The sequence below is a fragment of the Prinia subflava genome, chromosome 2, assembly GCF_021018805.1.
Source record: "Prinia subflava isolate CZ2003 ecotype Zambia chromosome 2, Cam_Psub_1.2, whole genome shotgun sequence".
NCBI lineage: Eukaryota > Metazoa > Chordata > Aves > Passeriformes > Cisticolidae > Prinia > Prinia subflava.
The window spans coordinates 67,661,773-67,686,005 of record NC_086248.1 but is presented as its reverse complement, the minus strand read 5'-3'; the positions used below and the strand labels follow the sequence as shown (position 1 = coordinate 67,686,005).

Here is a 24,233-nt window from a genome sequence, read left to right as displayed (position 1 = left end):
AACTACCTACTTTCTATAAGGTATTCTGAGAATAGATTTTGGTAGCAGTTATGTGTCTTTGGAAAGCTCCCCAACAAAGCTGACTAATCTAGGCAGCAACATTTTCTAGGCTTCTATTTTCTGAGAATGTCCTTAAAACTAAGAGCAGAAGCATCCCCAGCTGAGTTAGATTTCAGCTATGCTGCCTCCAATTTTGTCTTTGCTTTAACTTTGTTTTAACCCTTCCGATTATATTACAAGTAAAATAGAAGATCCTATACTAATAGGCAAACTTTATATATTTTCTTCCAAAAAAATCACATTTTAATAATATAAATGCAGTTCTAAACCAGAGCAATTACTTGGGCCCATGGAAGATAATAGGCATTTCTCCAATAACATCAGAAGGAACTGTATTACACATAGCTTTTAATCTTGTCCTCAGAGCCAGAGAAATACCTTAAACACCTCAGTGGTGTATCTCACAACTACAGACCTGCTACACTGAAGCACACAAAAATTTTTTCACCAGCATGTCCACTGTCTAAATGAAGTAGAACTCAAAACCCCAGTGGGGTTAAACAGAAGAAAAGACCAGAAACAACCCAACAGAATTTCCTTTTTGTCATCACTTTGTGGTGAAAGAGACCCTGGGTTGGACTACTTCCATAAAGCAAGTGAAAGAAAATAATTTATTTTAAAAATATGTAACGGGATAGTCTCATTCTATTGCACTTGGGTGTGTTTGTTCAATAGCTTATAAAAGGCTTTAATTTATCAATTACTTACACATCTTCCCCATGTTGAAAGTCATCACTTATCTCATATACATCCAGCATTAGCCTCCACAGAAAGCATGGTCTGCCAGAAGAGGAATGGCCTTTTCAAAATGCAAGGCAAAACTACTCATTAATAAAACAAAGATGATGGGGAAAGGCTGCCAAGGGGCAGCTTTATCTAACAAGGCAATAAAGTACACATGATTGAGCAAGGTGGTGACTACATTTGCTGTGTTTAGCTTTCACCATCAGTACAACTCAAGTATCCCAATAACATCACACACATGTGGCATTTTTAAGTAAAAATATTATGTCAGAATGTGTACAACAGTCTATCTGGATATGATCAGAAATTTTGCTGTCTGTCCTTCTGGCCAGTGCTGTAGCATTATGTCAGTGTGCCACCTATATCCATCAGTTTAACTTGTCTTATGCCTAGACTAAATTTCCTTGGAGTTCCTTGGAGTAAAGACATGCTGTGCAAGCTCTTAGAATAGCATGAACTTTTTCTATGACCAAGTTTTTAAAGCTTTAGAGTATTATAAACACCACATTCAAATTTACTAAAATAATGTAAACATGTTAACTGGGCTCTAAACACTGACATAAGTTAATACCATGCTACTTTAAAGTATATGATCGAGACATTTTTTCACTAGCCAGTAAATTTTAATTGAACTTGAATATTTGTGACACCACAGAACAACAAGTGTTTCACTGCCAGGCTCTGATTCCAGTGATTCCAGGCCCAGTCTTTGGTCTTTGTGATGAGATCTAAACACCTGCACCTTCAGGAGTGAATTGCAATCAGTCTGTTTAATGTAGGTCTTCAAATGTCATTGCAATGATTACAGGTTACAGCATATGTTTTCTAGAACTGAACCAGGACTTACTTAAAAACTTCACCACTTTCTTCATGGCATTTTTTATGCTCTAGGAATTTGGTTTGTCACCTACCTTACAACTCTATTGAAAGCTTAATTGCCTTTGAAAATTTATGATGCCAATGATCAAAGCTATTGGTATTCCATTAGTTAGGGAAGAAATTAAAAAACAATAAAAGGAAATTTTTAGAACATAAAAGAAGGAGACAACAAAAAAGAAATCTTGATTTAACAAAAATAATTCTGATCTGACAGGAAAAAAATGAGTCATGGACAGACATAATTTTATAGGAATGCAAAATTATTAGAAATAAGGAAAGCCCATATTTCCCTAACCTTCTCTTTAAGTATGAGATAGATATACACACACCCTCACAGAGAACACAGTACAATTTGCATATATTTCAAATCTTAATGCAACAAATTTTATCCCTTACTGTTATTGTAACAGAAAATACACAGCTACATAGAATTTAATATCAATATAGTGGTCCACCAAAGCTATCCATGGAATTTCAACAGCTTCTCCAGACACAGCAGAATCCCAAGCAGCTCCACTGCAGTTCTGACAATTTATCCCGTTCTAACTTTACCCAGAAGAGGGCAGGCGTTCTCAGGCAAAGAAAGAGAGGCTACGCTAGCTGGCTGACACAATACTAGGATTTTTTTTTTCCACCTAAAAGAGTTACCACAACTGACTACATACCATCATTTCACCAAAAAGTGAGAGTGTTTACAGAAATGAAACATCACATCACGTTCCTTTTTAAAACTGCCTGGAAGACCTGTGATTAATAAGCCCTGATCTTACAATAATTTACAAGCTGGAGAAATCAATCAAGCATGGAGGGATAGAACAAATCTGCAGTGGAAAAAATGTTAAAATGGAGGTTTGAGTCAAATTGGGATCTCATCGTACTAACAGCCTTGACTCAAGCACCACTCTGAATCCTCTTCTCCCAATTTCCAAAATAGCTCTTGGGGATATTTTCCATTTTGTGTAAAAAAAATTATTATTGACACAGAATAAACCATGAGTTCACAAAATGGGACATTTTGTCTCTGCTTCAGATAAAATAATTAAAATAAGAGTGTTTTGCTCTCAGCATCTCCTATCACTTGGTATTTACAACACTCTCCCCAGAGGCAAAGACGAGCAGTTTATAGGTTAATATCTGCATCTTCAGATGCCACATACTTCACATAGGAGTGTTTGTGTGCAACTTCATACAAAGTAAAGAAAGAAAACAGAGTGATCGTGGGTTTGTAAATTCAGCTACAATGTTTTCAGCCAAAGCTATTAGCTTAATTCAATCTGACAGTAGTCTCAGGTTAAAAAAAATACCCATAGTATTTTTTTTGTGACTACACCAACAAAAAACTCCAACAAACCAAGGAACAGGCTCTTCCCCTTCATCCCTCAAGAAAATCTCTCTGGCAGACCTGATTCATAGGACGGCACTTCCTCAGATCAAAATAGAATAAGCCACTTATTGAGGATTAGTTAGGAAGACATTGATTTAGAATCCTTTGGCATAAAAGGACCAGAGAAAGGAGGACTCAGAAGCCCTATAAAGGGAGGGAGGAACCCTTTGAGGAATGTATGAGAATGCCATGGTTACAGACCAGAACAGATTAATTGTCAACAGACCTCTTAATAGAATTAACAAGAAACATTGAGAACTAGCTGGAGAAATAATTTGTGTGGCAAAGAACTGAGCTGATAAATCAGAATATTACAGCAGAAGAAAACAAGGAGAACACAAAATCCAAAAACCCTCACAGTGGTCACAGTTAGCAGGAGGGGGTCCTTGCAAGCTGTTGAAAGGTTTTTGGGGGAAGATATATTGAAAGTGTTCATAAGGAGAGATGTGGGACAAATTGACAAATTTTAAAAAGTAAAAGTTGTCCCTTATTGTATCTGATCTCATCCTCTATACACAGAGACAGAATTTCTAGGAACTCCTGTTAAATAGGTAAATGCCAAAAAATACAGAATACTGGCTGACTTCTGCAGTTTTTGTCAGTTCTCACAGGTGCTTTCTCTTACTAAGAAACAATTTTTCTACAACATATCTCCTAGACTGCAAGATAAGCTTACACATATCACAAAAATAATAAAAACTGTGGCAGATATTAAGTTAGGAAATAGCTTCAAATGTTAGCAGCACACCGTCATAGGTAGCTTGCATGTACTAAACTTGCCTATGCAAGCTACCACTGAAATTGCCCACTTTGCTCATTCCCTACAGCAATCAGAGCTGATGTGACTTAATCTCATTAATTCACTGAGTGGAATGCACTGGAGAAAAAGAGAGCTCAGCAGTTTAACAGGCTCTGTTCATCATTTTTCTTTCCTTCTCCTTTCTTTCTTTTCTTTCATTTTGAAGGTCCTCATGGATACATGAATTCCCTGCCTCATACCCACAGACAGTCAAATAAAACAGCTTTTTTCCCCGAAGGTTGCTTTGTTTTGAAAAAGGTTTAAATCAGCCAGAATCAATTTGCTGATTGTGCATCACAAACTGAACCAATCTACATCCATTTATATCCAAATACACACAATAAATATAGTCATTCTCTCATAGGAAATGAATGGAGTTTTCATTCTCTTAAATTCTACATAGCATTCAGGCTAAAAAGAGAGCTTTATTTTTTAAATCATATTCTCCAGAAACTCAAAGGACTAACAATTACAAAATGGAAATAAGCATGTGTCTATGATAGCTAGATAGTCCCATTTAACAACAACAAAAAAGACAAACAAACAAAAGTAACAGAACCACAAAATAGGGATGTGGGTTTGCTGGGGTTTTTATAAACTACAGTATAAACTCAAGTCCTTCCCAGAATGCACTCCTTACCACAAAGATTGTTTTACTTCAGCCTACAAGATTATTAGCAAACATTCAACTTCTACACAATTCCTCCAATATTAAAGGAAACTTCCTTAAATTCCAAAATATAGATGTATAGTTCAAAACAGTTACCTGAGAAAACAAACTGTATTTGTTTTTAGAAAAGTGTCAAACCCTTGGATGTATTATCTAAAATTATAACAAGGTATTTATTTTTGAAAAACAGTGTGTATAAACTAGATACAGATTTAGTAGTTCAAAGTAGTCAGTCAGAATAGTTTAGACAGTCAAGAAAAGTCTCACAAAAAACCCTGGATCATAATACTTGCCTCAGCTTTCAATATTTGAGAATCAGTGAGTGAAAATTGCATCTTTACTGAACTACACTATATCAAGCCAGTTTGCAAGCAAGGAAAATGAAGTAGCCTTTACCTCATAGCCTGAAATACCCAGGCAGTAAAGAAAAACAAGAAGGAAATTAAAAGATGAAAGTCATGTAGGAAAAGAAATCCCATTTTGTGTACTCTCTTTCCAAAATGTCTGAATTTTGGTACTGTGCACAGGATCACTCTCTATTTAAAGAACTGCTTATCACAAGGATAGATGCATTTGGCTTTGTCACTAGGTTTTACTTCAAGTACAAGAAGCAGACACTGAAGCCTGATCGGGTATGTGACAGATAAAATGCTTAGCATGAAAGAATTAGTTTTCCTCAATATAGAAATGGTTTAAACTTTATTTTTTGCAGGAGAACAGAAACAGACAGGGGCAGGAAAATACTCTGGTACTAAAGAAATCAAAGCTTTGCTGCACTAGATTGGTAACTAAAATTTTATGCAAGGCTATGAGGAGTCCAGCATGAGATTTTTACAGTATAAAGACTTGTCTTGTATGGGAGGAAAAAAAGATATTTAGCCATGGATAGATATGTAGCCTGTGGATAAAAGAAGAGAGAGAGATAGGGGAAAACTAATAAAGAGGTCATAATAGCGAAGGCAGGAAGTTAGCGTGAATACATCCAGACTGAAAAATGATCCACACTGGGGAAGGACAGTACTACTTATTTAATAAGGAAGCAGAGTGAAATCAGATTTCACTATCTCAATGACTGTATGCCAAACGAAACTTATGCAGCTTCCAGTGGTAAAGTGAGAGAATGGACTAAGATGAAAGAGAGGAAGCAAGGAAGACAATTCAGAAAGCAAGCATTGATCCCACTTTCTTTGCAAATTGGTTAGATTTTCAGGATCAAATCAAAAAATAAAAACTAAAACTAAATCCAAGAATACTGAAAAAAAAATGAATGCTATAGAAAAGAAGAATGTACCTATTTGCTATTCACCTCAACAAAGAAAAGAGAATGAAGGTAAGACTCAGGGAGTTGTAGGAAACCAAAATACTTGGAGATTGGACAAAAAAGAAAACGAAGAGCAATATAGGTACAGGGCAGAAAGAGTCCACTGTTACTGGACAAGGACAACCAGCCTTTACATTCAATTGATAAAATTTATTTCCTGACTACGAATATTAAGGGAACAAATTCAGAGCAACTTTCAGATGGGGAGAGCGTGGCTTTGTATCTAGGAATAAGTTTATCTAGTAAGGAACAAAACTGGTTGCAAAATATAAAAACCTAATTTATTAGTCTAAGCTACAAGAGATTTCAGGGAGTTCCCTAAAGGCAGAAAAAGCCACAATAGAGTGGCTAAAAACCTAAGTAAATGGCTTTTATGTGTCAGAGGGAACTGAAACTTACAGTGACAAACACAAAAGCATTGTTCATAGTTCTTTCACACACCCTCTCTTATACAGCATCTTGTCACCTGATAGTGCTACAGGATGGTAATGCAAAGCTTCTACCCTGTGCATTTGAGCTCATGATACTATTTGTTCTACAATCACCAGTCTGGATACGCACTATATGTAATAGATATAATTTTATGTCATTATGATGCACTTATGTCTAGCATAAATTCATCACAGAAAACGGTTTCATATTTGATAGCAGAAGAATAAACAGAAGTGAAATCTGGCTTCAGCTCGGTTCACCTCAGAGCAAAAGCTCACCAAGCAAAAAGCAGTAATCAAGGTACTTCCTCTGGCATACAGCAGACATTTATGGGGGCCAATGATCAGCTCCACAGACTCAGCCACAGCTCTTCCCAGTTGATTTCACGTTTCCTTTTTGAGTTGTTTGGAGATTATTTCTATGGCCATATTACCATTTCAGTTCTCATCATCGAAAATACTTTTCATTCTCCTAAAACATCAAAATTTGCAAATATATAAGAGGAAGGACCTTGAAATATGGAACCAACCCTACAATTTGGACTGATAATACCTTGCAAAGCAACAATCACTTTGAACAATCACTTCCACAGCAAGCTTCATCAGACATGAAACTCACATCCAGGAAGCAAACAGCAGATATAGAAATATAAGTACACACACCAACCTAACCATGTTTTTAGCCAACTAGATATCATTTTGGTTTGGAGAAGCATGTTCCAGTATATTGTTACTAATGTTCTAAATATTGTAAGAGTGCTTTTCCAGTCACAACACAGCTATTGATTGTCCTTCTTAGCTTCATTCCCAAGGCTAAACACAATATTCTAATAATTTGTATGCAGGCATCTGTGACAATGGAAAGTCAGTATTTGTCAATTAGAGTAGGAAGAGAATAAAGTCACGAACTCAAACAGATCATGATTAACAGTAACGTGAAAATGTTTCAGTTCTAAATATCACCAGGTAATAAAGGCATCATCACAGGGTACAAGTGATGATGCCATTATTAAGTGATCCAATTCCATCTTCTTCACTCTGGCCTCTCTCCATTTCACTATCCAGCACTTGGGCAATACAACCTGGACAACCTCTCCATGCCAGCAATTGAGAGGGAAACGAACAGGACAGAAGTCACACAGGAAGTGATTCCTGACTCCTGCAGTGTGCAGGCTCTACAGTTAGTAGGGCAGCCTGTGAATGCAGAGAGGAGAGTGCTTTGAGGCAATGACTGCGTGTCTAAGCAGCCAAACTTACACTGCAGTTTTCATTCTGGGATAAAATCCTCGAAAAGTAAGTCCTTCAACTCCAGAGAAATGAGATGCTTTATTCAGCTTTTGCTACAGACTGTAACAGAGGCATCCCCACCTCACAGGCCCTTCCTTCCTCCTCAAACCACTATTGTCCTCCTTCCTAAAACTGAAAATGCTGTCATAATTTTTACTTCATAGCTCCATCCATCAGCACAAGGAGGTGAAGAGTTTTGCTATTTCAATATACTAACCTCTCTGCAGTATTCCAACACCTTTCTTTCTTTGTCTTGCCAGAAAAGACATCAGTATTCTCACAGTGGAAGCCAAACCTGTTTAAAGCAGCCTAGCAGAAATCATCTCTAGGAAAAAAAAAAAGCACCATAATTAAGAGGCAAGAAATTAGGTTTGACCTTCAAAAGTTTCAAGAGGTCATTTAAAAGGTGGTATCTCTTTCTTTAAAAATAAATAAACACTTAAACAAATGCAACACTGATGTCTGAGCCAAATAAGGCCCCTACCAACAAAGAAACTTGTCCATATAGTAAAGTTTAACCGGCTTCACTTAACATTGATAAAATATTTTTAAGATTTTCTTGAAACAGTACCTAAAACATTATAATTAAACATGTGAAGCAGCAAAAAAAGGAATCAAATAAGGAGCTTTCTAGGGCATCAAAAGTGGGACACAATGCATGATTAATTTTTTCAGATCTTTAGCTTTTTAAAAATGTGTGCAATTAAAAGAAACATGTTTCCATTACTCATATAGATTAATGTTGCTCAGATCACCAAATGCTTTGTGATTAGTAATTATTAACAGTTTTAACTGCCTCTGAAAATTAAATTAGATGACTTGGAAAAAAAATCAAGAATCTTCATCATTCACCTTGTAAGCAAACATTATTTACTGTATCCACCTTTAGGTACCAATTTATGTAGTCCTTACGACCTATACCAGGGGAATATAATACAAAGATTTGGGTGCAGGGTTTTGTTTGGCTGTCTCTTGATCTAAAAAAAGAATTTCACATTCTGCAAATTAAGTTAAATCCAGGACAAGCATATAAACTGTAGAATCTTCCCAATTTATTTGGGAAAGAGATGTGGAAAAGATTGAAAGTATGACTATCAGGGAAATATCTCCATTATAGACCATTGGAGGGCTCTAACTCCTAGTTATGCTGGTGGCAGCACACGCCAGCTATGGGTTGCTGAGAAACTACCTTCTTCCACTCCTGTGTTGTTTCCCTCGTTAAGAACACACTGACTTAACAAGGCAAGTGCTAACTGACCTGAAAAGCTCATTTCTTGTGTGGGGAACTCAAAGTCCAACCCGCTCACTGAGGCCCAAATTTCACCCTTCAGCTGCAGTGCTCCGATTGAGTGATTGGTGCTGAGACAGCAACCATCCCCTTTCCTTCCTCTATTCAGTTTTCTTTCTCTCAGTCCCAGACTTTCTATTTTTTTTAATACTTTCTGTATTAGTATACTGACTTTCCAGGCTACTAAGGCAGGCAGGAGCTCAGGAGCACTCAGAGTATCAGCACAGGGCTCCAAGCAAGGCCACCTTCCCAAACAGTAGAAAAATCCAGAAGTGTTTCTCAGGACAGCCACAGCTTCCCGACTCAAAGACCCTATAGGTGAGAACAGGCTTAATAATTCCACCGCTTTCAAAATCCCATTTCATGGCAGTTACCTGAGAAACCACAGCTCCCTGAGGTACAGTAAGGAAAGGGGCATTGGTCTCCAGACCCTGTGGAATCCCACGTGAGAAGGCTTCTTTGAAACCTTATTCCAGTGGCATCCTAAGGACCCAGTGAGCTTGTTTCTGACACATAACACAACAGAGGTGTTTAATATGAATACAGGAGATAACTAGGGGAGAGAAAAGTTCAATTACACCCAGTCACAAATGGGAGCAGGTCATCTAAAAAGTGTTACTTGGCAAACAGCACTAAGTCACTCTGGCACAGGGAGCAAAATAAAACTGAGAAAATTGCAGGTATGAAGCAAGCAGATGAACAATGAGAGACAAAGTTAGGGCCATGAATTTAAAGAAGACAGACAACAGTACAAAACCTTTCTGGCCCATAGTAAGTCAAGTACAGTTAGATAAGAAACAGAATACAAGGACATAAAATAGAATTTTATTGTCAAAGAGGGAAGTGGGAACACAGTGAGAGGAAAAAAACAAAACAAAACAACATTTTTAACATGTAGACAGGCATTTCTCCCTGAAGACATTCATCTTTCAAAAAAATAGGTGTGGTATTCCTAGGATCACAGCAGTATGTTTTGCTTGAGGAAAAGGGACTAGAAAAAATGGCTTGTAAAAAACCCAAAATACAGGAAAACCTGTGCAAGTTCAAGCAGAAGATGCATTATTTCAGAAGCAAAAATTGCATTTGCCTTGTATTTTGAGATATGTAGCAGGTAAGGCAAGGACTTTCATACATTCCACAAATTATGCAGATCTGGATTTTCTGTAGGTTTTCAGGAAAATACTATTTCTACAGGAAAATAATATTAGCTTTTCAAAAATCAGTGTTCAATACAAACCCTATCATAGGATTTGTGAGCACTGTTTCAGTAAAAGGAGAGTTTTTAGGGAAAGGATGCTTGGTATTTTAATCTAACAAATACTTTCATCATCTAATTTTGGATTTAAGTAAGATTGAAAGGCAGATTCTGATGCTCTGACTAAATTCAAGTGTAGATAATTAGTCTACTTTGTGGGGAAAACTAGAAGGCTAAGGAATCAGTTATTTTCTGTTACTTCTGAACAATGATCAGTACTTGGATATCAGTGCTAAGTGAAGGTGATTTTATACATATATTTATACATATACATTTTATACAGCTGGTTTTCAAGTTGTTTCAGCAACTTCAGGCAAAATTTCCTGAATTTGTTGAGGTTTCTGGGTTCAAAACCTACAGACAACACTCCATTCTCTATTTGCAGATAGTTTAGCTTTTATTTATAAAATAAAATTAAATTTTAAGATTTCTTTTTAAAAATACAGACATTATTATTTTTGGAGAACTCAAACTGTAACCACATTTATTACTTACAATATTTGCATACTACTACAGACTGAAGTTAACAGCCATCTCCTCCAAGATACTTCTGTTTCTTCTACTACTTGAGTTACTGAAAATAACTCCAATTCTTTTCATAATTGCATCCTTTAAGACCTCAGTCCTATCACCAAGTCCTTGTCTTACTGGGCCACAGAACTGCATTTCTATGGGTAATGAGGGAGGCTGCTCTCCATTCACTTACTCTGGGGAAGTGTGGCACAACAGTTTGCATCCATCAGGCTAATCTGTACTGCCTCAAAACAAGGGGAGTCTCTTCCTTATTGCAAATGGTTGTTAGTCCATGACATCCATCACAAGGTATTGTCAGGACAAAAAAAGTAATTGCCTCAGGTGAAGATCACACTAGGAAAGTCACTGAATATGGAATCACACGGCAGTGCTGAAACACAATCCCTAGCCCTGCTAAATTTCCTAACAGAGACAGTCTTAAGCCCCAAACTGATTATTTCTCCCTCACCCAGCCATACCCCAGTTAGCGCACAAGAAGAAATCCTATTGCAACATGCAGACTGTCAAACAATTGGCTGGTGGAGCTGTAATCATGGCTCTCAAATTTTCTGACAGCAGTATCACATTTGTGATGGTGCAGTGCAAAAGTAACAAGGTTTAAGATAACAGCATCTTTATTCATCACAGTTACTGTGAGTATTGTACTTAGAATTATTTTCAGACTATCACTTTAAAAATGCACTAAAGATGTGTGACTCCTTCCCACTCCTTCAAAAAAAGATGGGAGTGGAGGGAGGGAGAAAGAAGCTGAACTAGAACAGTTTGTGAAAATAACACATCTAATACTGAAAAAATCACAAAGGCAAGAGCTATACCCTTAAAATAACCTTTTCAGTTTAATACAGATACTCTTTCTCATTTCCAAATTTAAGCAGGTATCCCTCCTACCAATTTTATGACAAATGCTGTCATGTTCAGAGTCCTTGGCTCTCTAGAAATGGACATGCCCAACATCTTATAAAAATACTTCTTGGTTGTTCTTGCTGCAAGAGTTATTTGTTTCAGACTATAATTTCTCTTTTCAGTTAACCAAGGCTCAGCTCCCTTTTGGATGAATTTCAATGTGTGAGCAAACCTCCTGACTTATACAGGATGATGTAGTTGTACTGACAAGATTCACTTGCCAAGCTAAAATATGCAATGGTAAGGGAATGAATAAGCAAGCATACAAAAGGCTGGTCATATCATCAAGTCTATTAAAGATGTCTAGCACTTCTCTTCTCTAGAAGTGTTGAAATTGCTTAGAAGTCTACCAAAAACTGTTGGGCTAAATTTATTCCCACAAAAGGTATTGGTCTTAGCCTGAATTTTCCTGAATACCTCAAGAAGATGGTGAAGGCTGCGGTGATTGGGCATTTCCTTGTCCTTGCTGTTTTGGACTGTTAGCCAAAGCTAGAGGTTAGAGATCCTAACCACATTTTCAACCACTACCCTTTAGGGAGAAGCAAATTGTGTATTTCATATAAGGGTTCCACAAGAAATGGAGAGGAATTAATTTGGATGAAGAGCAAAGAATTTTCCTCCTAGAAAGGCCACCTCAAAAATTCAAGGAGGATGCAAAACTGGGTTCTAACAAAAGAACATGAACTGAGAATATGAGGCAGCAGATACTGGAACAGGGAAAAGCTAGAAGTGAGAGCTGGTGCGTAGGCAGAGACAGATTGTACAGGAATCTGAAGGAGGACAGATACTGCTTTACACTGCTGAGTAATCCTGGAGTCACTTGTCCACAAAGGTACCTTTCTCAGCTGTACAATGAATTCAGGCATATTGACAAATTATGACAAGTCTAAGAACAAGGAAGATAGAGGGATGATTTTTATGTGCTTGGATTTTCTGGGTTAAGATGCAAACTCATCAACCTGTTGCAGATTCCCATATCTCCTCTAGGATATTTTGGTGAAAGATAGTGTCTCCCATTTCCCAGTAAGCTCTCAGCTCAAAAGCTGAAGAGGACAGGAGATGAAAAAAATATAATCTAAGAATAAACAGAATCATTTATCTGAAGAAGAAATTTTTTTTTTTCCTCAAAACAAAAGGCAAAGTCTGAAGGCTGTCCTCCCTCTTTGAACAGGAAGAGCTCCTTTATTACATAACACATATCTCTGAAGCAAAAACTGAAGACTCTCTAAAGTCTTTAAGCTACTTATATGGACAATCAAATCATATCAGACAGACATTGCTGTGAATTAATATTAAAGAATTTACTGGTTAGTGTTTCTTTATATCTCTTCTATATATATATTCAGAATTGGCCGCATGGGAAAAAAATGGATTGGGACTATAGGGGAAAAATTATGGGGTTTTATCTGTGGATTGGCAGTCTGAACTAGAAAAGCATAAACTTTATTATCACACAAACCAGCACTTTTTCCTCCTTAGGTACAACCTTTAAATGCAGGTCTTTCAGTCAGCAAAAATTTGGAACAGAATGTAACAGTATACTAACCTTGTGTTATGATCTGGTTTTCCCCTTTTAAACCTTCATTTTTACTATTTATAAAGGAGTAAAATTAGCTTATTACATTATCTTATATTTTCACACCTAACGTTTACTGTAAGAATATATGAAAGACACAAAGAAGCAAAGTATCTTTCTTCTACCTTTCTCTGTAAACCATTTTGGCAGACTCACCTGCTCCAGCTCTCTGGGGATATCTACTTCTTCCCATTAATCTTACAGGAAAGGTAGAGAGCCAGCTTAGGCTAGACATTGAACTTTCAGACTGCAAAGACTCTGTAACATAACCTTAGGTTACTTCCATTCAGTTCTATACTACATAAGAGTTTCTAACACCTTCCTAAAGCAAAAAGCATACTGAAAGTCACTCAGTTCCCAAATCCTTCCAAGGTCAACTAGTACTATTCTGCACTGTTGATTTGGATACCACTACAGATCATATAGACACACAAAAACTTGATATACTGCATTATCTCATCCAAAGAAAGTAACAGGAGAATTATTGAGATGAACTTTGTGATAATGAACCAAAGTCTGGGCTTAGTGGTTCTTCACTTATACATATTTAAACTTTTAAACATAGGTTGAAAGAATGAAGGCATAAGTTTAAATGGGAATACACTTAAGTAGTTCCTCATAAAAATCTTTGTTATAAATTAACCTCTAAAAGGTAGTAAATCAAACCTGTCATGCCTTAGAGTTAACCCTTCCATAGTCCCTTCTCTATTGCTATTAATCTTTAATTCAGTACACCTCCAAAAAAGATTCATCCAGACCACTGGGGAACAGAAGCAGGAGACAGTCTTCAGTGACATTCAAATCAGACTGACTGTCTGATGGAACTGTCACATGGAACAGTTAATGCCAAGCCAAAGTCCTTTCATGAGAACTTGCAAAAAAAAAAAGTAAGACTTCTAATTTTACTGGTTTTTTCATCTTCTCTCCAGTCATTTTCTTTGAAACAATTCAAACAAGCAACTGTCTGCCAAGTTTAGCTGGATTACCTTCAATTTTATATGCCTCTGCATTTAAGCAAAAAGCAATATGGAAAAAACATGTAATTCTTGTCATAACTGTTCATTGGATTGCCAGACAATTACAACAGCAACATCACCACACATGCTGATATGTAATAAAGGATAAATTATGATGTACCAGGAGTAGATGAAAAAAAAAATGCGATCAGAACTCATTGGGAAGATTGATAATCAAAAGCCTTGAACTGCTGCACACGTGTTTCCTAGACATTAATCTTTTCTTCTCCTTCACCCCTGTAGAAGAATATATTTACTTTTAGAAAACAAGGAACTCTTCAGAGCAGCATTATTGGCTGTACTTTCATCGTACAACAGCATCATGATCCACTGCATAAGTAAATATTATCTCAAAGTAAACACCTCACACAAATGTACTGACTGTGCACTTCTGCTTTATGGTTTGTTCCAAGCATGCAAGCCCATTATGGCCACCTCTACAAGGATTATGCTGCAATCAAAGCCAGATATCACTTGCCACCCCTAACCTGCCAGTAAACTTCTTCATATCCAAAAAATCAAATGTGGACAAGAATGCTGCAGAGAGCAGATATCACATATCTATCACATTAATATCTCGTATTTGGCTTAATTCATATTTATTTCAAAAAACACAATATGTTTCTGCTCTGAACTTAATTTCCCATTTTATAGGAAATGGCTTATTCTGTCACCTTCTCCACTGCTTTTTAGGAAGCCCAAAAGCAGCATCCTGAACACCAAGTGAGAACACTCAGAATGATCTTTTCCTGAGGATATTACAGATGCTACTGGAAGCATATCCCCCTTTCCATACATAGTGTGATCGTTTTTCTTAAATAACCTGACAAATCCATATGGTGTCTGATCCTCTTGGTACCACTCTAACTAGCATGAAACATGCACCTGGAAAATCCTTGCATTCACCAGCACCACCACCTGCAGGAAGCTCTTCTCAGTAGTTACATTTCCTATCCACCTCTCTCATCAGAACAGTGGTATCTACAGCATGGGCAGATATCCCAGGCCTACAAAAGGCAGGAAGAAATGAAGCTGTACCATTACAGTTAGACCTGACCTTAAGTGTCTTTTCCAACCTTAACGGTTCTGTGATTACATCATCCCCTCCATGTCAATGTGGCAAACATTACAACACAAGTAGACGTTTCCTGGCTTGAAGAATATCCAAGAAAACTTGCTTTGTTTTCTCCCCTCTCCAAATAGAGCGGCAGAAAATTTCTTTTATTTTTAAAATAGATCTCCAGAATTGGAGAGTCATGGCAAGATACTCTAAAGACCCACAAAATAAAACTGTCAAATTACTCTGGTAATAAAAATGTTTTATATCACTTGCCTCATCAGTGTTCATTTATAAGTTGTTAGGGTTGGAGAAACAGTACAGAAAGAATGATAATATTTGCCTAAAAATTAAAACAAACTACCTAGGTTAGAATTATCTATTAGAACTTTCCCCACTTTATGTGAAAACTTTATTAGTTTTCTTTTTAAATCCATTCAAACAAAAATGTGTGATGCCCCTGTGATTACTACGGTCACATGAAAAGCCACAATTATGACAAGTTTGTGAGGTGCAAGGAAAAACAGATGCAATATTTTAGACTTAGGCTTAGAGATAAATTCCTATTATGAACTTTTTTTTCGTTTTTAAGAATTCTTCAAGGAATCAGGTAAATATGTTCATTTATTTCAAATGGAAAACATACACCAGGTTTTGCACTAGGACATCAAAAAATATGGGGAACTCAAACCTCAATATGGTATCTCTTTCTGCTTAAGATACTCCTTCTTCTTGATATTTGAAGTCTGAATTCTGAAATTCAGAGGAAAATCACGGAATAAATGAATCTTTCTGGTGTTGATGGTTCTAAGGAAGGAGCATAGCAATATTCCCTTGGGCAAGTTTTGCTCAATTTTCTCCTATGCAATTCTATAAATAGCCTGGCTCTAAGAAAGGAAAATTGTCTTTATACTTCAACTCAATCAAAAAATACAGAACAAAACAAAACAAAACAAAACAATCTAGTCATTTTGTACAAAGAACTGTTCTATCTTTTAAAAATTCTAATGATTTTAACAGGAATTAAAACCTGACAGAGCAGTCCTCCTGAAGAAGCCCACAGATTCACCGATGCAGAAATTTCATTTTTTCAACTGTCTCTTGATTATCCTAGCTAAAAATTACTACAGCAGGATTTTTACCAGAAGTAAAAATGTATCTTTTCATCTAATTTTTAGGAATAACACAGTAACCCCAGAAAGCACTTGAGTAGTAAGATTCATGCTGTAGAAGCATGACATATAGTTCAACATAATGTTCATTTTGCATGATTCCAGTCTTGATTGTTCAAATAACTCTGAAAATTTCTATCACTCTTAAATAGCATGGCTCCTTGGTAAGTTTCAAGTTCTGACTAATCAGAAACAATTACCTTACAATTTGTACCAATATACAGTAATTAAAACAAAGAAAAACTACAGTTACTTTTCATTGCATCAGTATTCAACCCAACATACATCTTATCCAGGGGATATTTTCATACTGTATTTTTTGGCACAATCAACACTTTGAAAGATTCATCAAATAAATGTGAGATATAGCTGTCTTCTTTCTCTCAAAATGCACCCTCTCCTAATCATCTACTATACACAATCAAAGCAGGATCTACTCTGACACAGGATAACCACTGGTTGAATCTCTACTTAAATATATGCAAATTCTATGTCAGCAGACTCAAATTCTGGCAACTACCTGTCAAACTCAGCAATGTGGCAGTCAGCAAGGACCAATATTGAAATTCAACAGTAACCAGAATGAAGAAAGACAAGCAATACTGAAAGGAGTGACATGCCTGTTGCCAGTTGCACTGCAGATACAGAACACTATGTATGAATTGTCCCAAGCTGCAAATGCAGCTTGCCTGAGTCCTTTTCCTTGGGTTTTCCCTCCCATGCCAAGAGCTCTGCCACTGAAACTGCGAGTGCTCACACCAATGGAGTTTGACTCCAACTTGTGATTCAGGTGCAGCAGACCTGCAGAGCACAGGGGGCCAGAGAGCATTCCTGAGCCTGTCTGTGAAGCAGAGCCTCTCCAAAACACCAAATGGGGAAAAAACTGACAAACAGATTGATGGCACAGCTGTCACTTTGAATCAGCAGGGAATGAATAAGCTCTGAAATCTGAGTTAAGAGACACACGTACATAAGGTTAGGGGACGGTATCATTCTATATTCCAAGGGGCTGAAAGCAGAAGGGTCAGAACTGTGACTGCCAAAGACAGCACAACTTTGCTACCAGGTAATTACACTCTGCAGAAGCACCACCACCTGGGATCATTAACACAGCAAGAGGCAGAGCTCAGAGAAAGCATAAACTGATCTGGCCAAGTAACTGCCAGAGACTGAATGAAGGGCAGCTAAATATTTAGGAGATGATAAACCTTATGTACTGGGAAGAAAAAAGGTGAATTTCCACAGACAGCTAGTGAAGAAAACATCCTGTACAGATGAGTCTCTAGGACAGCTCTCTTTAGCTTATGATTCTGTAGTGCAAAGTACAATGGCATGTAACCACTATGCAGAATAGTAATAATGGCAAAAGTAGTAATAAGGTAGAATTATTACTCAGGTACACTTTTCAAGATAATCTCTCTGACAAGCTATCAAAAAGAGGAAGGCAATGGCATTAAAAAGACAGATCCTCATTTTCTCATAAATGCACTTAAAAGGTTTTAGAAAAATTGAGGATTCTTTCCAAAAAAAATATTTAGAAGACCATGCCATCCCCTAGAAAATAGTGAAGGGAAAAAGTTTAACAATAATTTTAACAGTTCAAAAGATATTTAAACTGTTATTTAACCAGTTGTAAATAATTCATGAGAGAAGACAGGAAAGCCCTTTATTGGTTAAGGCCAAAAGCACCAAAGCCAGCTAAAAGAATGTTTCCTTCCCTTCCCAGAGGGAGTATTTGAAGCTTAATGTAACAGAGAAGAAGTGGGTTTTTCCAGAATTTTGGAAAATTCTGGAAAAAACAAAAAGAAAAATTTGTAAAAAACAAAAAACCAGATAATCTTCATTTTTCCACACATGCTCTATACCTGCTAGCAGTACCAACCATTACTCAGTGCACCCCTTTGTGAGAAAAGCTAATGCGGTTTTTAGGTATTATGGGGTTTTTTAATCCAGACATCTATTTAGGTAGACAGATCTTAAGCACACTTGGAAGCAAAAGGCAAAATCAGCTTTGGGTAGAGACTCATGTCTCTGGTAGATCTCCCCAACAGCTGCTCCTCTCTCCTGAAGGATGTTCCTTCATTCCACCCAAGGAAGACAGTGCAGGTTGGGTTTTCCTCCTTCTAGACAACGCCATTCAAGGACAGGAAACTAAACAACAGCAAGCTATTCACACCTCTCTTTCACCACCCCCAGGGTCTCTATACAGGCACACACGTGCTGTAGCTCCTCAAAAACAAAGCTCCTCTGGAGCCCTTCCAGCACAGTCAGCCCCAGCAGCTGAGCTCTGCCTTTTCTAACAGCTGCTTCTAAACTGCTGCACAGCCACTGCTGGAAAAATAGTTACACTGAACCACGTTATTGAGAAGCAAAAGAAATAATAATCCAAAAGGCATCTACTTTTACTTGTCTTCATTGTCCAATTGATCTGAATCTCTGAACAGCTAAGGCATTCTGCCAGCACAAATAAAGCAGGTGGTAGAACAACAATCCCTTGCCCAAGCATGTGAGATTTCCCCAATGAAAGTTAAAACCATCCAAAGGGAAGCATCTGCTCCCACTGATCCTCACACCTACTTTCAGCTATACTCCTATCCCTGTTCAACTATCTCCACTTTCTTTTCATAGTGACCAGATCAAAATGCCATCAAGAAGCAACAAAGTTAAGAGACGTTCTCTTTATGATTTCCAGTGTTTGCACCTGGTATTCAGAGTACATGCAACACTGTCATCAGGGGAGAAACAGTAAGATGTTTATTGTGAGAAGGAAAGGCAGCGCTTCGTAAGCCAGTTTTTGGTCATAAAGTATAAAAGAAATTAAGATATTAACTTCTCTGATCAACTGATTAGTTTTGGCCATGAAATCAAAAGCAGGAAACTGCATCACTGTTTTTACTGTGTAAATTTATAAACTTTTTAGTGCTACATAAAGTAAAAGAACTGCTCCATCTGCACTAAAGACTTGGAACTCGTATCTCTATTGCAAATAAAGCACCTTGGAAATCCATCTGATGCACAAAAGCATAAGGTGATGGGAATAGTACCTAGTGCTCCTATCAGCCAACTTTGCAAGGTTTAGTTTGAGACTATCTGTAATTACAGTTACTTGTTCTTATCTCAGTGAGTAACTGCAAACACAACACAGCCTGAGAACAGCAAAGCTATGTTTCAAGTTTTGTCTCTTTTCCCCTTCCAAAGAATTGGAAAAATTTTAGGTAGTTATAAACTAAAAATGCACAAAATGTTTCCATTACACATCCAAAAGCTGGCAAGAAGTGATGCTTAACACAATTAGATTTAGCCTTTCACAGGTGCACTCTGGAGGTGTCACTGGGTTCTGCACAATGGACAGAAAACAGCAGTCTGGTGCCAGGAACCCTCAGTCTCCTAAATCCATAATACGTCATTTGGCTTGCTTTTGCCTGGGCTCATCAGTTCTCTTTCTGCATTCTTTTATTAGCAGAAGTCAATAGGAAAAAAAATTAAAAGTAAAGGAAATTGAACACAATCCTTGGTTGTATGCTCCCATTGCTGGAGTGCTAATCCACTGGCCTGCCTGCACCATTAGCTAAAGCTACCGAAGTAATGTACAAAGGGGAAAAATGCTTTGTTTTGGTATTGCAAGTCAGGCATCCTAGATGCAGGCAACTCCTGTTTACCACATCACACCTCAGATTCACCACGGCCTTAAAGCAAAACAGGCCATATTTTTGCAATTGCCCCCTAGGCCAGCATCATACTTCAGTGGACTTATTCTTGCCACCACATGTGTTTTCTCAGATATAATGTTTTCTTTTCCTTCTAATAATAAATTTAACAAGTTTCCCTACAGACTAATTTTTATCCAGTACTTATTTTCCCTGATGGGCTAGAATTTTACCTAATACACTGATATACAAGCAGCATAACCATTGCAAGCAGAACTCTGCCAACACCACTTGAAAGCATACTGTGCAAAATCATAATGTGGTGAAAAAAAAAGAATTCCTTACAACTCCAGACAGCCACATTTATAGCACAATGTGTGAATAAGGGTTTAGATTTATCAGGCAGTTTTAAGAAAACACAATAACAGAAAAAGCTTAAAGGAGAGTGGTTACCTTTTATTTATAATGGTGATTTTCTTCTATAAAGAGTTCTAATGTGTTTTTCAGTTAATTTTTGCAAACCCTCCTGTATTACTCATTCCAGTATTAAAGCAGAAACAAACACTTCCTTACAGAATCTTATATAATCTTAATTATACTTCTCTTTTGCTAAAAATAACTAAAATTCAACACACTACAAATATTTGAAAGGCACCAATCCTATTTGCAAAACCAGTTTATTTTATCAAGCCCAAAATATGTAACAAAAGTGTTAGTCACTTTTTCTACAGAATTTCATATGCTGCAAGAAACAGATTGTACTTATCATATTATCAGAAACCTACTGTCAGTTTACAAATACATTAGGCAGGAACATTTCTCATGTAAGGAAAGGTTCTGAGTTCAAAACCCAAGAGAGTTAAAAGGGAACTCTAATACATTACAGCACAGCAGTCTCCCCTTTCAGAAGTCTGAAGATCAAATACCAGCTATTGCCGTGTCTTCCCTACTTCCTTAAATACCCAACTTTCCTACCACCTTTTATACATATAGACTTCTGTCACTGCATACATACTGTATGAAAACTTATACAAAAACATCCTTATGATCATATTTTATCTCATAACAACAAAAGTCTAAAATTATAGCTAGCCATTAACAATTAGATTATGAGAGGAGAGTCTTCCTCCAGGAGAGGCTCAGCAGGAGTCCCTGGCTGCAGAGCTGTTTGTGGCTTTGCCAGTCAGGGGTGGCAGACAGAGTGTCAACTTATTACAGACACTAAATCATGGGGACACTGAGGATCCTGCTTGTGAAGCTCTGGTGTTGACTCAGTCAATAACAACCGCAAAACATGCCTCACCCTGAGATCTCTGTAGAATGATCTAAAATACAGCATGTGGAAGAACCCTCCAACTGCCTTCCTCCTACAAAGCCTTTTACTGCTCTTTCTTCCATAATTTTTCAGATATTTCAGCTTGTCGACCCCCCCAGGCTACCTGAATCTTAGCAAGGTTCTCACCATCAAAACTCAGCGCCTGTTCTTTCTTTCCCTGCACTGCTACCAGTCACAATGTCTCCCTTATGTTACCTCAACAGAATCATCTTCTAATCATTAACCCTCACCAGCTTCTTTATTCTCCTCAAAGCTCTCAGATTTAATCTGTTCGTCTCTCCAATAGCCCTGCTGTACCCATCAGATCTCGGATTCAGCCATATATACATCTTTGTTGATGGCAGTAGCCTCAGCTTAACCTTTCTCAAAAGGTAACTTTCCACCTTAGTGTGGACAGTAAACCCCTGGAAGGCAACAACCTGACTGCTGCAGCAGCCCTCTCAGCAGAGGGCAGAAATGAGCTGAGACACAGACTTCTTGTTTATCACTGCATGGAAAAGGTCCTGGTTTATTCCTCTTTACAGCTCAGCCATCCTGACTCCAACCATTCACTGACCTCAGTCACTTCCAAATGTGGACCTCATAACATGGTCCATCTTTGAGACCATGTAAACAAAATGCCTGGCAGGTAATGAAATAAAACCTTTATGCCCAAGTGAACATACGTGTATATATGCATTCCTATTTATGTAATGGCAATTCCACACTTTTCTTCATGTTATTTGTACCTTCATGTGCACCAGAATCAATCAGCTTCAGTCCCAGCAGTTCTATTAGTTTTTATCTCCCAGCACTTTCTAAAAGTGGCTCCTGGTGACTTTAATATAAATAAAAGCAGCTTTTTACAGGAACAACAGATTTATAACTTTAATAAGACTACCCTCCTTCCTGCAGTAAAGTCTACAGTACATGACAAATCACATTAAGCAAGCTAGTATTAAATCTGAAGCTAAATGCATTTTTGAGCCAAATCTTAACTCTCTGAAGAGCTTCAAGCATATTTTGAAGATGTTAAATTATTGATAAAGAAAATCAATTCTTTTTCCAGCTCAGGCAATGTCATACAGTCATAGTGTAAGCAATAACTAAGGCAGATTTTCTGTTTTATTTACTTCATGACCCTTTAGAATTAAATTATCTACTTTTTCCTCTTCAGAATCCTGATAAACAGCCACTACCAACAGCTTAACAACTTCTGTTAACTTCAGATAAGAATAAAAGATTTGTCTGAAAATAAACTGTCAGAAACAGACAAGAAAACCATGAGACACTGGCATATTCCTTATTTATTAAACACGTATTATTCCACCAATATCATTAAACCTGGACACTTCAGCAAATAAACTGCAAAGTGTTCTGATCTGACTATGAACAGCTTCCTCAAAGGGTCTTAAATAATAAAACATATTCCATCCAGGAAGGCAACAAAACGGCAAACAATCTTGGGAGAAAGGTGGCAGATAGTAAGAACAGCTCTTTGCAAACCTTTCCAAACTAAAAAATCAGTAGCATCTACATATATACTTCCAAATTATTTCAGTCCCAGTGATTTTATTCAGTATCTATCTCCTAGCTTTTCCAAAGAAAAGCTTGGGCACAGTAATGGGCATAGTGACGGAGGCATTTTCAAAAGTATCCCAACCATTATAGTACAAGATACATAAAAGAGGGAAGAAAATGTTATCAATCTTTCCTGTTCTAAATTAGAACAGAAGTAGTGAGCAAGCAATTATTTATCAAGGATCAACAATCATCCTCATTCCCTTTCCCAGAAACATCCTAACCATCAGTTGTAGGATTTAATGATACCATGGTGAGTTAATAGAGAATTTCCTTGAGATTTCCTATTGAAGACGTCCAGTTTAGTAAAAGATATGCAAGTAAGATGCAAGACAGAGGAAAACCCGACCCTCCAGGTTGGTTAGTTACTATGCTTTTCCCACTGGATACCTCAGACTATACCCCACTGTACTCTTACACATAGAACAACAGCCTTAACTGGTAAAAATTAATGGCTGTGTGCACACAAACAAAAATATCTTTTGTCCCCTGAATATCCTACCAGTTAGGCCACCCTCCAAGATGCCTCTGCCAAAGGCAAAAGATCTGCTCCCAGTTCTTTCATGAGTGTCTCCAGAACCGAGAAAAAGCAGATTAGCTTCTGTAAGATGTGAGCCAGCAAGGCTACAGCTCCCAAAATGTTCCCAAATGAAACCATTCAGCAAAAAGAGTGCATTTGCAATTAACTACTAAACAAGCAAATGCATATTTTTGATGACTAAAGCATCTCTAAGAAAATCTCTTCAAAGTTCTAATATGATACCCACAATAGTGATAAGTAATAAACGCCCGGTTTTCAATCAGCCACAATTCAAATGTGCGATGGCAAACATCCAGACAGGAAAACTATCTGAAAAGCATACAAAATAGGCCCTCAAAATAGAGTGCAATGAATTCCTTTGTTGTAAGTAACTCTCCCTAAGCGCTAATTTTCACGACACTGTTTCTGATCTAATTAAATGAGAAATCTGCTGTGGCAGGAAGCTCACCTAAGTGCTCTAGAGAGAGCTCATAGGTCTAGACAAAACACAGCCACTTGCGGAAGGTAAATAACAGATGTTGTTTTTCCTTCTCCTTCTCCTTAACTACTACTGCATCTGCCGCCTCTCTGCCCGTGGAGCCTGACAGCTCCCGGCAGGGTGAGGGGGCAATGGGAACCGCGGGTGGCAATGCCCCGCAGCTCTCCCCGGACACCGGCGCCCATGCCCTGACGGGCTCCGGGCCCGCAGCAGAGGCACCACCGCTGATGGCCCCCGCGGGCCCGGCCCCCGCAGCGCCCCCGGGCCCGGCCCCCACAGAGCCCCCCGGGCCCGG

The 24,233-nt window shown here is 37.7% G+C and overlaps 1 long non-coding RNA gene across 1 annotated transcript; it reads right to left on the bottom strand.

Moving 5' to 3' along the window:
- Positions 1-4,143: 4,143 nt before the first annotated feature.
- On the bottom strand, positions 4,144-24,233 carry LOC134546974 (uncharacterized). Its single transcript, XR_010079328.1, has 3 exons — positions 23,909-24,233; positions 7,793-7,900; positions 4,144-6,760 (listed from the first exon to the last, which is right to left on the bottom strand). It is a non-coding gene; the product is annotated as an uncharacterized LOC134546974 (long non-coding RNA).